At 46.8% G+C, this 15125-nt stretch overlaps 1 long non-coding RNA gene across 1 annotated transcript; it reads right to left on the bottom strand.

The window, feature by feature from the left end:
• Window positions 1-10930: 10930 nt before the first annotated feature.
• Window positions 10931-14402, bottom strand: LOC103609418. The gene is made up of 2 exons (XR_552140.1): window positions 14111-14402; window positions 10931-11308 (listed from the first exon to the last, which is right to left on the bottom strand). It is a non-coding gene; the product is annotated as an uncharacterized LOC103609418 (long non-coding RNA).
• Between the last annotated feature and the right edge of the window lie 723 nt (window positions 14403-15125).

Genomic DNA, 15125 nt, shown 5'->3' with positions numbered 1-15125 from the left:
CTTCTCTTTAAGTTGTTGCAATTGAAACATCGAGTACGCTACTCAAATTAAAATCAGTTGAAATCATTTGTTTAAAATCGTATGTCTTTATTTTGAAATAAATATATATGAAGGGGGAAAAGAACACAAGCTAGTGTCTAGGTGCTTATTTATTCCTTGCTGCTCAGAACAAAAAAGCTACAAACTTTGTCAAGGGACAGAATGGATCAAACACTCCTGAAACAGGACTCATGATCCTGAGTAGACTGGCAGGCTTGCCAGCCTGTGGCTGGGCTGGGAACGCAGCTACGAAGGTGTAGGAGGGGCAGTCTGAGGGCGGCCACGAGGGAGGCACAGGGCACTGCCTAGGGGTTCAGGGTCCTGGGAAACCAACCGTGCACCTGAAGTGGGAGAAGGCAGCAGTTTGGTCAGCCCCAGAGGTGGGACACCACTCAAGAATGGGGGCATATTCATGTGCAAGAGAGCAAAGTGCTTGAAGTCGAACCCCAGAGGTGGGACACCACTCAAGAATGGGGGCATATTCATGTGCAAGAGAGCAAAGTGCTCTTTGAAGCCGAGCCTGCAGCAGGCGCTTTCAGTCAGAGCACGAAGCAGAGAAACCCTGGGATCGATGCTATCTATTCACCCTTCAGCGAGCACCCACTGCACCCTAGGCGTAGTGCCTGGCTGGGGTACAGAGTCTAACGGGATACCCCCAAGGGACCCTTGAACTATGTTGTCTGGCTGGCAAAGTGTGGCTGTAGCTATCCATCTCACCTCAATATCCAACCTGCCCCCCACCCCAGTACCCCAACGCTGGCCTCTGTTCCACAACACTTACCACCTGCTAAGATGTTCCCTCATGTATGAATCATCATGTTTATTGTTCACTGTCCGTCTCACATGCCAGCTTCCTGAAGGCAGAGAACTTTGTTTTGTGCACTGTTGTATCTGAAGTGCCTGTACTGAGCTGGCATGGAGCTGGCGCTCTATAAATATGGCCTGAACGAATGAAAGGCCTTTGAGATGCAAGAGCAAAGTAGGAGCTGGAGTCTAGATCAAGAGCTGCATCCCTGGAGAAGAGAAAGGACCCGGAACATGTTACAGGTGGTCAGAAAGGCAACATCCTTTCAATCACCTCCAGGCAGGCCCCAGGCCACTTGGGAGGGGCAGACTGCCAGCAGCTGTCCTCTTTGGCCTCCCTGGCCCTGTGTGATGGGCAGGCAGAGGCAGGGTTAAGGTTAGGGTCAGCATGGGCTGGTAATCAAAATGGCTCTCTCTCCCACTACCTGAAGACTTGGAAGCTTGGGAATTGCTTAGAGGCTTTTAAAGCATAAAGTCAACTGTGCAGGAATCTACTGTGGAGGAGAATGTTGTAGGTACTGCCAGTATTGGAATTGTTTCCTCTCCCTGGTGAGCTAATCCATACATGGACACTTTTCATCTCAGTAACATAGAAAGTACAGAGCAGCAAGAGGCAGGGTCCCTCAAAGGGCTTTGCTTAGCTTTTATTCTCTATCAGTTATAACGTCAAGCGATGTCCAGATGTGAGCTGCGTGGCCAACAGCCCTGGCCAAAGGTGAGATTTTCTGATCATCTGAGCACTGTAGTCCAATCCCTGGAGTTGTGTGGCTCCCTCAGCAATGCGGTGGGCACAAGTTTTGCCCTCTGCCTACAGCCAAGCCCCTCCAGCACAGGGGTGATGGAGAATGAGTTTCAGCAAAGGGAACCCAGGTCAGGGGAATGTTTTATTATCTTCCTGGGGGCAGAAATTATGGGTCCATGGTGACATCCAATCAGAATGTTTTTAAGCCTGAGATGAGATGGAAAGAGATAAGTTTCTCCATTATTTATTTCTACAGACACATATAACAAAGAGCAGTAATCTGGATTTCTAAATCAAGAGGCTTCCAGAAGATCGTTGGTGTTAACCTCTGTCCTCCCTCAGTGCTAAGGTCATCAAGCATTGGACAGTGGTCTCAGCCTGTTGACCCACCTGCTTCCCAAGAGGAGTGGAAAACATGCTGTGGCAGTGGTGGGTGGGCATAGGTTCTGTCAAGATGGTTTTCTCAGGGTCTCCCGCAGCACTGGGTATGAGAATTCATGTTCCAGCTATTATTCCTAGGATATCCCAGCATCTCCTGTATTATTTCTTCCTGGATATTTAAAGTTGTGACCTGTCAGTGTCCTCGGTGCCCTCTCTCCTCTGCACGGGGCTCCCAGCGCTAGAGTCCTGCCTCTGCACAGTGCACTGAACACCGTGTCCATGCGTGGCTGTCTCGCCTGGTTCCCCACTGGTCTGTAGATCCCCACGGAAAAGGTGCCTTTCCTCTCCAGAACCTGCCACTCTATGTGTGACACATAGCAGGTGCTGAGAAAAAGGCCTATCAAGTAATATATTTATTGTATATTAAGATTAAGCACTTAGTATTTAAGCCCTTACTCTCTATGTAGAGAACCTGCCACTCTATGTGTGACACATAGCAGGTGCTGAGAAAAAGGCCTATCAAGTAATACATTTATTGTATATTAAGATTAAGCACTTACTATTTAAGCCCTTACTCTCTATGTACTAGGCACGCAATATGTTATTCAATCCCTTAATAATGGCAGGAAGTAGATATTATTATTATTTCTGTTTTATAGATACAGAAACCAATGCTTAGAAAGGTTAGATGACGTTTCGAAGAGCCGCAGCTGGTGAGACTGAGACCACGGATTCGCCCCCAGCTCTCCTGTTCCAAACCCTCAGCTCTACATCCTGCTCCTCTCTTGTTCTGTTTACATCAAGTGTATTTGTTGTGTTTCCTTTCACCGAAGCCTGAGGGTAAATAGGTTCACCAGAATACCAGTCCACAATCTCTTATCCAGAAACCTGAGGGTCAGGTAGATTTCAGAATTCAGACTTTTTAGTCTTGTAGAAAGTTAGTGCACAATTCATGCACCACATATTATATAACACCCACAGCAGGGGCTGGGGAAAGATTCTGTCATTAAACACATCAATATTCTGCAGCAAACACGGGAGCATTCATACCACACGGTCAAGTTTTGTAGCCAGACAAATCTTGGGTTTTCAGAGCTGTTTGGATTTCAGGATGGTGGTAAGGGGTTGGCCAACTGTATTAACATGCATCTTTTCATATGCTCGTTGCCCACTTGTATATCTTCTTTGGAGAAATGTCTATTCAAATCCTTTGCTCATTTTTAAATTGGGTTATCTGTCTTTTTCTCATTGAGTTGCAAGAGTTTTTTTTATGTATTCTGAATATAAGTCCCTTATCTGATACAGGCTCTGCAAATATTTTCTCTTATTCTATGGGTTGGCTTTTCATTTTCTCGATGGTATCATTTGTAGCACAGAAGTTTTTAATTGTAGTCCAATCTGTCTATTTTTTTATTTTGCCACTTGTCCTTTCAATATTCTAAGAAATCTTTGCCCAAGCCAAGGTTACAAAGATTTATTGCTATGTTTTCTTCTGTGAATTTTGGAGTTTATCTCTTACATTTAGATCTATGATCCATCTTGAGTTAATTTTTGTGTATGGTGTGCAGTGAGGTTCCAACTTCATTCTATTGCATGTGGATATACAGTTGCTCCAGCACCATTTGTTGGAAAGACTTTTCTTTCTCCATTGAACTGTCCTGACACTTTCCTCAAAAATCAATTGACCATAAATGTAAGGGCTCATTTCTGAACTCTCAGTTCTTTCCCATTGATCTATATGTCTATGACTACGTATCTTGATTACTGTGGTTTTGCAGTAATTTTGAAATAGGGGAGGTGTGAGTTCTCCAACTTTGCTCTTCTTTTTCAAGGTTGTTTTGGGTACTCTGGGCCCTTTGCATTTTCATATGAATTTTAGGGTTAGCTTGTCAATTTCTGCTAAAAAAAAAAAAAAGAAGAAGAAGACTGCTGGCATTTTGATAGAGATTGCATTGAATGTGTAGATCAATTTGGGAAGAATTGCTATCTTAATAATAGTTAATTTTCTGAATGATGGCATAGGATGTATTGCCATTTATCCAGATCTTTTAAAATTTCTTTCAACAAGCTTTTGTAGTTTTCAGTGGATAAGTCTTACTATACTTCTTTTGTTAAATCTTGTCTAAATATTTCTTTCTTTCTTTTTTTTTTTTTCCTTTTTTCGTGACCGGCAACGGGATCGCAACCCTCGGTGTTGCTCCCGCACCTCGCTCAGCCAGTGAGCTGGAACCGGTCTGTATGTGGGATCTGAACCCTCGGCAGGAGCGCCGCCGCGCTCCCAAGCGGCGCACTGTAGCAGTGAGCCACCGGGCCGGCCCTAAATATTTCATTTCAAAAAATGTTGCACATTTATTATTTTCTTAATTTTATTTTTGGGATGTCCATTGATAGGGTATAGAAATATAATTGATTTTTGTATGTTGATATTGTACCTTGAAAACTTGCTGAACTTGTTTATTGGTTCTAGTTTTTAAATGAATTCCTTGAGACTTTCTATATATAAGATCATATCATCTGCAGATAGTGGTAATTTATTTCTCCTTTTCCAATTTGGATGCCTTTTATTTCATTTTCTCTCTTAATCGCCCTGACTAGAACCTCCAGTACAATGTTGAACAGAAGTGGTGAGAGTGGACATCCTTGTTTTGTTTCTGATCTTAGTGGGAAAGCATCTAGTCTTTCACCATTTAGTTTGATGTTGGCTATGGACTGACTTCTCATAAACCTTTGTCAGGTTGAGGAAGTTCCCTTTTATATTTTCAGTCTGTTGAGTGTTTTTATCATAAATGAGTATTGTATTTTGTCAAATGCTTTTTCTGCATCTATCAAAATGATGGTCCTTTACTCATTAACGTAGAGGTTAATGCTTGGCTTTCAAATTTCCAAAGGTGAAGCTCCCAGGTCTAGGGATAGGACATAACAACCGTTTGGACTGTGGAAGAGGAGCTGGAGAGGAAGGGATGGAGGTAGGCGTGGTGAGTGCCCTGGAGAAGACTGTCTGCCTGGCTCCCAGCAGAGCCTCAGTGGTGGTGGCAGAACTCCTGGGGAGGGTTGAGGAACTGAGAGTGAAGAGCACCTGAGTGACGTGTCCTGAATGCCCCAGGAGATGAGAATCTGAAAAGAGAATGCCTTCTGCTGCCCAGCATAGTAGTAGAATAGAGAGGACCACCCATAGCCCCCAGGAAGGTGGGCTTGATGCAGCCCCCTGAATAGTTCCAGTGGAGAAGCCAAAGTTTTTCCCACAGGGCAGAAAGGGGCATCAATGTGTCTGGGAGTACAGCAAGGCTGGAGAGGCCTTGGGATCAGATAGGCAGATATGGCATGCCTGGACCATGTGGTCAAGGACTAGACAGAAACAAAGATGCTTCTGCAGAAGCCACCATGGAGGGAAAACCCTGCTCCAGGACTAGCCAGGAAGAACTCCAGGGTAGAATGGGGCATCTCCCTATATCACAAACACTCAGAATCTAAAGTCACCTCCAAGGCAAAGTAGAAAAGGAGAAAATCTTGAACTGAGCATTTAACTTGGGATTTCTAAGTTTTACCCTGAAATGGCAAAATTACTTTTTCTGCCATCAGGTAGAATGAATGCTTGAAAAAAAAACACCCTAATTTTTGTTAAAGAAAAATTTAAGTCTTCAATTATTTTCTGCATACCTGAGGATGTTGTTTAATCACTCAACAAACACTCAAAGCACGCAGTGAGTGCCAAGTGCTGGGCTTGGCACACGGTGAGTGAGATGCTGCTGCTGTCCTCAGAATCCACAGGTGCGGGAGGGACAGAGACCCGGCTGGTGCAGAGAGCAGGCAGGATGTACAGGGGATGGAAACTGTGATTGTCTTACTGAGCCCAGAGACCAGGCAGAGGAGGGAGGCTGCATTTCTCTAGATGGTTTTCTGGCTCCCGGTGCTCATGGTCTGGACTCCTCTGCTGGACCAAATATTTCACGGAAACCTCTTGATGCCGGTCTGGAAGAGCAGGTGTTGGGGGTGAGAACCCTGAACCTATCGGGCATCCTCACCATCAGAAGGCCACGTCAGTGTCCGCTTCCACCCTGCCCCAAGTGCTCTTACTGAACGTCCACTTGGAAGTCCGAAGGCTGAGAAGTCACATGTACATCTGTGGCTCTCAGGGCTTCCCATGCAGAGACACGGCCCAGGGAACACCACTGCTGCCACTGTGTGTCCACCTTCTGAAAAAAGGCAAACCACCCAGATTCACAGAGAAGGCGGCAAGCAGAGAGCAAAAACCATAAAAATCACACCGTGTTCCCCCCAACCCCTGCCTTCCTCCAACCCCATTTTGCACTTTACAGTTTATAAAACTACTTTTGCATTTGATTCTTACTGAAACCAAGAAAGGTAGGCCAGGGGAGTCAGCGTGGCCATTTTACAGATGAGGAAACTGAGGCCCAGAGGGGGCAAAAGCTTACAAAATCATGCATATGCTCTCATCACCCAGGCCAAGTTCAGGAACTACCAAATGTATGTGGGGGTTTAGGGATGGGGGACTGAGAGAGAGAGAGAGAGAGAGAGAGAGAGAGAGACCTGCAGAGGGTTTAGTTGAACTTTGCTGCCACCAAGTGGCAGTTTCATGATATATCAGCCAAGGGAGCCTTTCTCAGCCTTTGGGTGAGAATTTTTTTTTTTTTTGACAGGGCCACAGTTCTCAAAGGGGGCCATGAGGTCAAAACTATGTTCATGTAACACTAAAACATTATCTGCCTTTTTCACTCTTATTTTCTCGCAAATGTGCAATGGAGTTTTCCAAAGGCTACATGGCAGGTGATGTCATATAGATTGAAAGCAGAAGCAAATAGGGGAGTCAACTAAAACTTAAACTCTATTTAAGTCAGACATTACTGAGGGTAGCAAAAATGGAAAACAATACAACTCTTCTCATTAATTGTGTTTGTTTGGGAAGAATAGTTAATTTCTATAAAAATATGTTATTTATGTTTACATGTGATGGGTTTATTATACTTTCAATGAATAAATATTTTTAAAATTCTGTTTTAATTTCTGGTAAATGTTAGTAGATAACTAAAAGTTCTTTAGGGCACTCAACAATTTTTAACAGTGAAAGGGACCACTTTTTTTTTTTTCTTCCTTTTTGTCTTTTTTCGTGACCGGCAACGGGATCGCAACCCTCGGTGTCGCGCCCGCACCGCACTCAACCAGTGAGCAGACTGGTCTCTATATGGGATCCAAACCCTCGGCAGGAGCGCCACTGCGCTCCCAAGCGCCACACTCTACCGAGTGCGCCACCGGGCCGGCCCGAAAGGGACCACTTTTGTAATTTTTTTTTCACTATTTCCACTAAGACAAACTGATCAAATCTGAAGCCCTCCAACTCCAGGACACAGACACCAAAACTGGTGCTTGGCTTGGAATTCTATTCTGTTTTCAGCCTCTCTTTAAAAATGAGTTCTATTTGTTTAAAGATATTCTTCATGATGACACAGACATCAATGCCTGATACTAAGCTTCCCAAGGGTCATTGTCACCCTGGCACCTATGAGAGAAAGGCTATGATGTGTTGATTTAAGAAAACCCCCAAACTATTGGCCCTAATTATTTCACAAGATTTCCCAGGAAAATCTAAGAGGAATCAGGGCCATTGTTGGCTGACCCCTCCCAGTCACTGGCTACCACATGATATTTGTCTGGGTTTAGGCCAAGTTTCTTCATTTAAGTTGAGTTTCATTCATTTCCAGTCACGTGTTCTTGGGGGTGGGGGTGGGGGTCTAGAAAGCGTGTTGGAGGTGGTGCCTAACCAGCCTGGGGGTGGGCAGGGCAGGGAAGGGTAGGGACAGATCAAAGTTTGTTACTAGATCCTTGCTGAGTGAGGGTAGGCAGCACCACAGAGCCAGCCTGGAGCCTAGAGGGCAAGTACCCAGCATGGACCCCTCGCTCTGCAAAAAGATGTGCTTTTATTTTTAAAAATTATAAAAGCAATTTATGCTCACTGTAAAAACTGAAACACTGTAGTATGCACGAAGAAATCATCATCATTACAGTAGAAACTGAAACTCTTCCCCCAATCCCACATCCCAGAAATAGCCACTATTAAGTTTGGTGTGTATCCTTCCAGACTTTTTTCAATGCCCATATAATTATGCATATATAATATATACGTTTAAAAGAAAATGAGTAACTTTATATATTTTATTCTGCCACTTCATTTTGCACTAATTATGTTGCTGACATAATACTTCCATGACAATATATGTCAGATCTAGCTCATTCTTTTTAGTGGCTATGTGATATTATCTAGAGTACAAATGCACCTCAATTCATTTAACCCCTCTTCTGTTGGTGGGCATTTAGAAAGTTTCTAAATTTTCATTATTACAAACAATTCTCAATATTGTGATGCTTTCATTTTTTTTCCATAAATTTATGCTTTCCTTTATTCCCAACACTGTCCATAATTGCTGCTGCAGAGTCTGAAGATGGGGAAGACTCAGCCCTGGCTCTCAAGGCGGGGACAGGCAGGTGAGAAAGAGGAAGCGCACAGACAGGACTGTAGCACAAGGTGGACACAGTGCCATGAGGGTCGTGTGAGTGGAAGTTGCTGGGGGAGAGGGAGAACACGGAAGCCCTAGGTTGCAGCATCTGGGCTGGACCTTGGAGAATGGAGGACATTCTTGTTCCTGGAGATGATGGGGTTACATAAGAGTGTACAGGCTAAAGAAAGCACAGAGGTGGGGGAGCCTAGAGAGTGGTGGGCAGACAGCAGCTAATCCAATGGGTTTGTTGGATCACTCAGTCATGCCTTCAACAAACATTTGAATGGCAATGGTGTGCCTGGCACCAGAGGGCATGGGGAAATGGCTGGAGCACAGGGAACCTGGAACAGACTGATGGGAGGTGAGTCTGGAAGGGCAGCTCTGATGCAATTTACACATCCCAACAACTCCCTCTTTTTTACATCATGAATGGTCATCACCATTGCAGCTGGTAATGTTCCCTGGGCTGGACAGCAGGGGCAGTGCAGCCTCAGGAAGGTGAGCAAATGGGATTGGCAGTCCAAGTCCTCAGCAGGGCCTCAGGTACATCAGAGCCACACTGTCTTCATCAATGAACTGTGTCAGCAGTGCTTCTCTCTGCTTACCTCCTCCTGTCATCAAGAGGTACCAAGATGATCAAGAGAACTTGAGAAGGGCTCAGACACCTGAATAAGGTGGTGGTTGTACTCAGCCTCATCAGGAGGATCCAGTAGAAGACCTCAACTGGCTTTGTGAACACAACACCACCTCCAAACAAAGTGGGAATCAGGATCAGCACTAAGAAATGGTGTGGTTGAGGCAGATGCAAGAAACACGTTCTGGGATGTTGTATTAGTGCATTTTTGTGTTGTTATAACAGAATACCTAAGACTGGGTAATTTATAAAGAAAAGTTTATTTGGCTTATGATTCTGGGACAGCTACATCTGGCACAGGCCTCAGGCTGCTTCTACTGATGGCGGAAAACAGCAGGGCAGCTGGCAGGTGCAAGGAGATCACATGGTGAGAGGAAGGAAGAGAGAGAGAGAGAGAGAGAGAGAGGAGATTCTGGGCTCCTTTTAACAACCAGCTCTTGAGGGAACTAATAGAGCGAGAACTCACTCACTACCTGTCCCCCAGGGAGGCCATTAATCTATTCATGAGGGATCTTCCCCCATGTCCTAAGCACTTCCCAACACTGCCACACTGGGGATCAGATTTCAGCATGAGATTTGGGGGGCAAACATATCCAAACTCTATCAGACGTGCTACAGCAGACTTCAGGTCCACCCAGGGATGAACCAGAAGCATCTTTCCACCAGTATCCACAGTGCCTGCCCAGGCCCAGTGATGCTGGGGTGGACAGGCAAACCCTGCCCGTAGACCCTCTCCAGTACCACTGGAGCTTTTTTGGCTATTCCCAACACCTGGGACCATACCTGCTCAACAAATGTGTGATGACTGAACAAAGGAATGAATGAATATCCCACCGCTGGAGGGTTGGAGAGTTTGGACTGTAGCCTGCAGGGATGCCCGGGGGACCCTACAGTACCAGGAGCTGTGAGGAGAAAGACTGAGGAGGACATACTGAGGGTTTTATTTTAAGGAGGGAACCCTCTATTACAGTAGCAGGATTTAAACTGAAGAGATTAAACACTTTCAAATTTGTGCCAGAGTGGTGCTTTGGTCTTGGGTCTGTTAGGGCAGGGGATTTTCAGACACAGTTCAAATCTCTCAAAGGCAGGGTGGTAGTGGAGTCGGGGAGGGTGATGAAGAAACCAAGGAAGATCCTTTCGAGGGGGAAAGAAAGAATTTTAGGACATTTCCTCACTGGGATGTAAGCCAGGGATGACAAATAGACTCATCTTGTATGCCAGTTCTGACTGGCTAGTGGAGGCTGCCTGGGGTGCTATGCTGAGGATTCCGAAGATACATTCAGCTCATCAAGAAAGGGCTCTATGACTGAGTAGGGATGCCTGCTGAAGGCACAGAGCTGGGAGTGACACCGTGGACACATGCCACATATCAGCAAACTAGCAATGGACTTCCCACATGGTTCTAGTAGGAAATAAAATGTAGAACAATGAAACCGGGCTGTGGACAGCATATTTTGCTTTGTCTTTTTTTGTTCTCCATGTGAAAGTAAGACCCAGAGAACACCCACTCCACCCAAGCTCAGGGCCACCACCTCTCAAGCACATCACCATGCATACATGTCACTGCTCAGGGTGAGAAGGTTCCTGCAAAGTTTTCCCTCCCTCCACTGCCCATTTCAACCACACGTGCTCCCCTGCCCACCCTAGGCCTCTGGGGAAAAAGGAGTGAGACTGTCACCCCCAGTTCCTCTCCCCACCTGCATGAAGCGGGTTTCTCTCTGAGCAAGGGACGCCTGCAGGTGCCTGACCTGCGATAGGAATGATGGTGGCCAGGTGCCTCTTGGAAGCCAGGTAGAGGCATCTGAGACATAAGCACCCTGAAGAGGTTTTCAATGCTTTTATTTGGAAACTTAGAGCCAACTCCAGCTCCTCCAGGAATTCCCAATGAGTTTACAAGGATCATGAGAGCAGGGTCCAATTTACCCCATTTTTGCCAGGAGCTAGGGCAGTGCTGAAATAAATGGCAATCAATGGACTGATGGTCCCTTTCTTCCTTCCATGGCAGCAGCTCAGCAGGCCCAGCAAGGAGAGTGCTTTCTTTGGGAAGGGAGGGATTCCCAGGTCAGGGCGGTTGGCGCAGAGCCCGGGGTGGCAAGTTTCCTTTCTTCTTTTCAGTAAATTCAGCACCATGAGTTCCAGAGATGCCATCAGCATCAACCTGTAGTGGGATGAGGCTCTGGTCAGGTGACACTGGCCCTGGGAAAAAAGGAGGAACGATAAGAACTTAATCTAACCAGAGTTGTAGTCAGCAAGTTCCAGAGTCATACAACCCATTTGGAGACCATTTTTTGAAGCACCAATGGGCAAAGTGTTGCCATGAGCACAGACGGATGAAGGGCATGAGCATTGTTTGCAGCTATCTGTAAATGTTCAAAACAGAGATCATAGGAAGAATGAATCTCCTCTCCTTGAAAATGAGTTTTCCTGAATTTGAAAGTAGGCCAATGAGGTTTGAGCATGCATGTCAGGGCAGAGGGCAGACCAGCACTTTTCCAGGAAGATTCTGGGCGCAGGGTCCTGGCAGGCAGGTTGGGATGCCACGGGCCTAGGAGCTGGCCGCCAGCCAGGGGCTGGGACCCCTCTTCCACCACCAAAGGTTGCCTTGAACTGTCTGATTCTGGTTTCTTTACGTGGACAGATAAAATTAACCAAATCACAAAACAACTACCTTATGCAGTGTTTACTGGTCTCCCAATTGTCTTTGGGTCACTACTATGTGTAGCCTGGGAAAGGAATAACTTAAGGGATGAATGAAAAGAAGTGATCTTCCTGCATGGGACTTTGTGGATCTGGGGGAGAGCTCTGTTGGTGGTGATGGAAGGAACGCAAATGCTGCTTGGAGCTGGGTCCTCTATTCCCTGCAGGCACATGGAAACAGTTCTCATGTTGTTCCTGCCACCTGTGCCCAGGGACTCTGGAGCTAGTTGCCATCTGCCACTTCTTAGGAACTGTAGGGCCCCCTAGTCCTCTACTAGACATCGTCACTCTGCCCTTGGTCTAGATGATGAGGGAGGCATCAACTGCTAGAAACTTCTCCTGAAGTAGCCAGTCAACAGGGGGTCACAAATGGCAGCATATGACGGGCTTGGCAAGAGTCCAGCCACTCTGGGACCTGTGGGGTTTGGGCATTAAAACCATCCTGTAGCTGAAGATTGAGTGACATGGAAAAATAATACTGAACTATTAAATAGGAAAAGAAGGTTGGAAGACATTGTATAAAGTAGGATCCCAATTCTGTGATACATGTAAAAACACTTGGAAAAATAATAACGAGGTCTTGTGATTACAGGTATTTTTATCTCGCTCTTTCTGTGTATTTGTATTTTCTATGTTATCTACAATAAAAGTGCATTGATTTAATTATAGGATTTTTTTTAAAGTTACTTTTATCTGCTGAAAGGGCTGCTATCTGAACACAGCTTAAGAACAAGACAACTTCTCTCCCCTGCTGTGGACATCACCCAAATGTGGTAACTCTTTACCCAAGATGTTTGATTATACAAAATGTGTTGTTACCCTTTTCCTTTTAGAAAAAAAAAAGGGGGGGGGCAGGAAACCAGGAAATCTGTGCAGTCGGTGCTTTAGTAACAAGCTAAAAGTACTGCATGTAAAGCCAGCTTGTAGGGCTAGCATAGTCAGCCTGGCTGATTGTGCCCTCTCCCGTCATCCAGGATCTGGCACTGCCCACGCATCCCAGCAGGACTTTGCTGTCCCCAAACACCGCTGCCAGCCCACAGGGGAGGCAACAGGGAGGTTTTCTAGACCTTCCTGATGAAGACCATGTTTCTTGGGAGAAACTGTAGTAACCAAGATTGAAGTAAAATTATTTCTTGGTGGACTAGAAAGTTCAGCGACTCACCCCACTGTGTCTTCTGAACTTTGCAGGTAAGCATTTTGGAGCCAGAGAAGTAAAAACCAGGGAGAAAAAGCAAGAGGAGGAAGCGGAGGCCCTGGGAGGAGATTGTAGGTCGCTCACCCACCCCTCGGATGACGTGGCTGAGCGGCCACTTGTGCACCAGGCAGTTCATGATGCAGTGGGGGGTGTGAGGCACACTCATCCCAGTGGGAGACCAAGCAGGCCCCCTGGAGGAGACCTCTACACCAACTGGACAACAGAGTTCGTGAAGCCACAGACAAGGGGGAGGAGCAGGAGAAGGGCGTCAGGCGGAGAGAACAGCATGAGCCAAGGCCCCGGGGTGACAGGAAGGATGAGAAGCTCAGGGTGGAGGCTGGAGAAGGAGGCAGGGTTAAGGACAGGCTTTATCTCGAGGGCAATGCGGAGCCACTTGAGGGCATTTAAGCCATGGAGTCACTTGCTCAGATTTCTGTTTGTAGAAGGTCCCTCGGACTGCAATGATCTTTCTACAGCGAGAAAGGAGGCTGGAGAAGGAGGCAGGGTTAAGGACAGGCTTTATCTCGAGGGCAATGCGGAGCCACTGAGGGCATTTGAGCCATGGAGTCACTTGCTCAGATTTCTGTTTGTAGAAGGTCCCTCCGACTGCAATGATCTTTCTACAGCGAGAAATGAAAAAGAGGGGGTGTGGGAGGCAAGGAATGGTGGCAGAGACCTGTCCTCTGGACTTTGGGAGCCCGTTCGTGGCTCTCAGACTCAGGCTCTGAAGTTTGGGCCCACTATGGGCAGGGGGCGGGCACCCTGGTTCGAGTCCTGACTTCTGGGCCTAGGTACACTGAAGCTAAAAGCACTTCTCTCCACGGGCTGTTGAAGTGCTGACTGGGAAAACGGATAGCTGAGCTGGCTATATGCAGGCAAATCCTGTGCCGACTCAGGTGCTGAGGCCGGGCACACCAGCAATCACCGGTGGGCATTCCAGAACTGCTGTCTGATGGTGAGAAGGTGGCAACTCCAGCCGCAGAGCTCCCACAGTCGAGATGTGAAGCAAATGACAGAGGGGCATTTCAGAAGGCCACAATGTTCTCATAGCAAAGAAGAGTTCCAAGTTCCAGGAGGTGGTCTGGCCAGGCAGGAGGCACACTGACCTGCACTCACGAGCTCGGCACCGCCTGGTCCCCGCGGAAGGCCTGCAGCGAAAGCTCGTACCCAAGGAACATGGCAGCGCTCATGGGGAAGCCCCGCACAGCGTTCACCGTGATGCCTCTGAAAAACACCTTCCCGCACAAGGCCCCGTTATTGCAGGGGACTCACCCACCTTCTGTGGGGCCACCGCCCAGGAGCAGAGAAACGGCTTATGGTGCTGCCCATCCAGGCCCCCATCCCCAGCCAGAGCCCAAAGGACCCGTGCAGGCCGAGACCACACGGGATGCCCCAGCCATGCTCCTGCCCTGCCCCATGTCACATCTAATGGCGCTTTTCCTCTCAGACTCTGATACACATGCACTGAATACTATAGGCAAGCTGTTGAGATCCTCAAACACCTACAGACACTTGCTTAATGATTCCGTCTCCCTCACATGTACACACACACATGCAAGTCTCAGGAATCTGAAAGTCCTAAACGGACAGAGCACCCAGTCATCACCGAATAGGGAGCAGGACTCAATCCTGATCATGACTGACTGCTCGGGAGGAATGGCCCGTTTCACTGAGCTGCTAAACTCTGCCTTGACTACAGCATGACACCTGCGTTTGTCTTCCACAGCTAGGGGATATTATAAGATGCTTCCCAAACACTCTCCGTGCTCTACCTCTCCACCCTGAATCTTCCTGCTGGTGCTCGGTGGACACTGATGAAAGTGATGTGGTTCCAACCCATGGGCAGTTTGTAACCTATTGGGGGACATAAGCCCCATTCAGGAACAATTACAGTATAACCCAGAAAGTGATGAGAACAGACAAGGGCTTTGGTGAAGGGTGCAGTGGGGAGGAGCTGTCCTTAATTTCTCTGAGAAGAAACAATCTAAAAGCAAATGCCCACCCAAGCATAAATAACCTGAGAACTGCCTGGCATAAGATATAAACCTGACCTCTCTCTCTGTATAATTTACTAAGTTTAAAATACAGAACTGTTCATTTTAAGAAACTGGAAACCAGCCT

This window comes from Galeopterus variegatus, unplaced genomic scaffold (genome assembly GCF_000696425.1).
Source record: "Galeopterus variegatus unplaced genomic scaffold, G_variegatus-3.0.2 Scaffold9598, whole genome shotgun sequence".
In the NCBI taxonomy this organism is placed as follows: domain Eukaryota; kingdom Metazoa; phylum Chordata; class Mammalia; order Dermoptera; family Cynocephalidae; genus Galeopterus; species Galeopterus variegatus.
The sequence above is the reverse complement of the archived record's forward strand: the minus strand, read 5'-3'. Positions and strand labels throughout refer to the sequence as shown.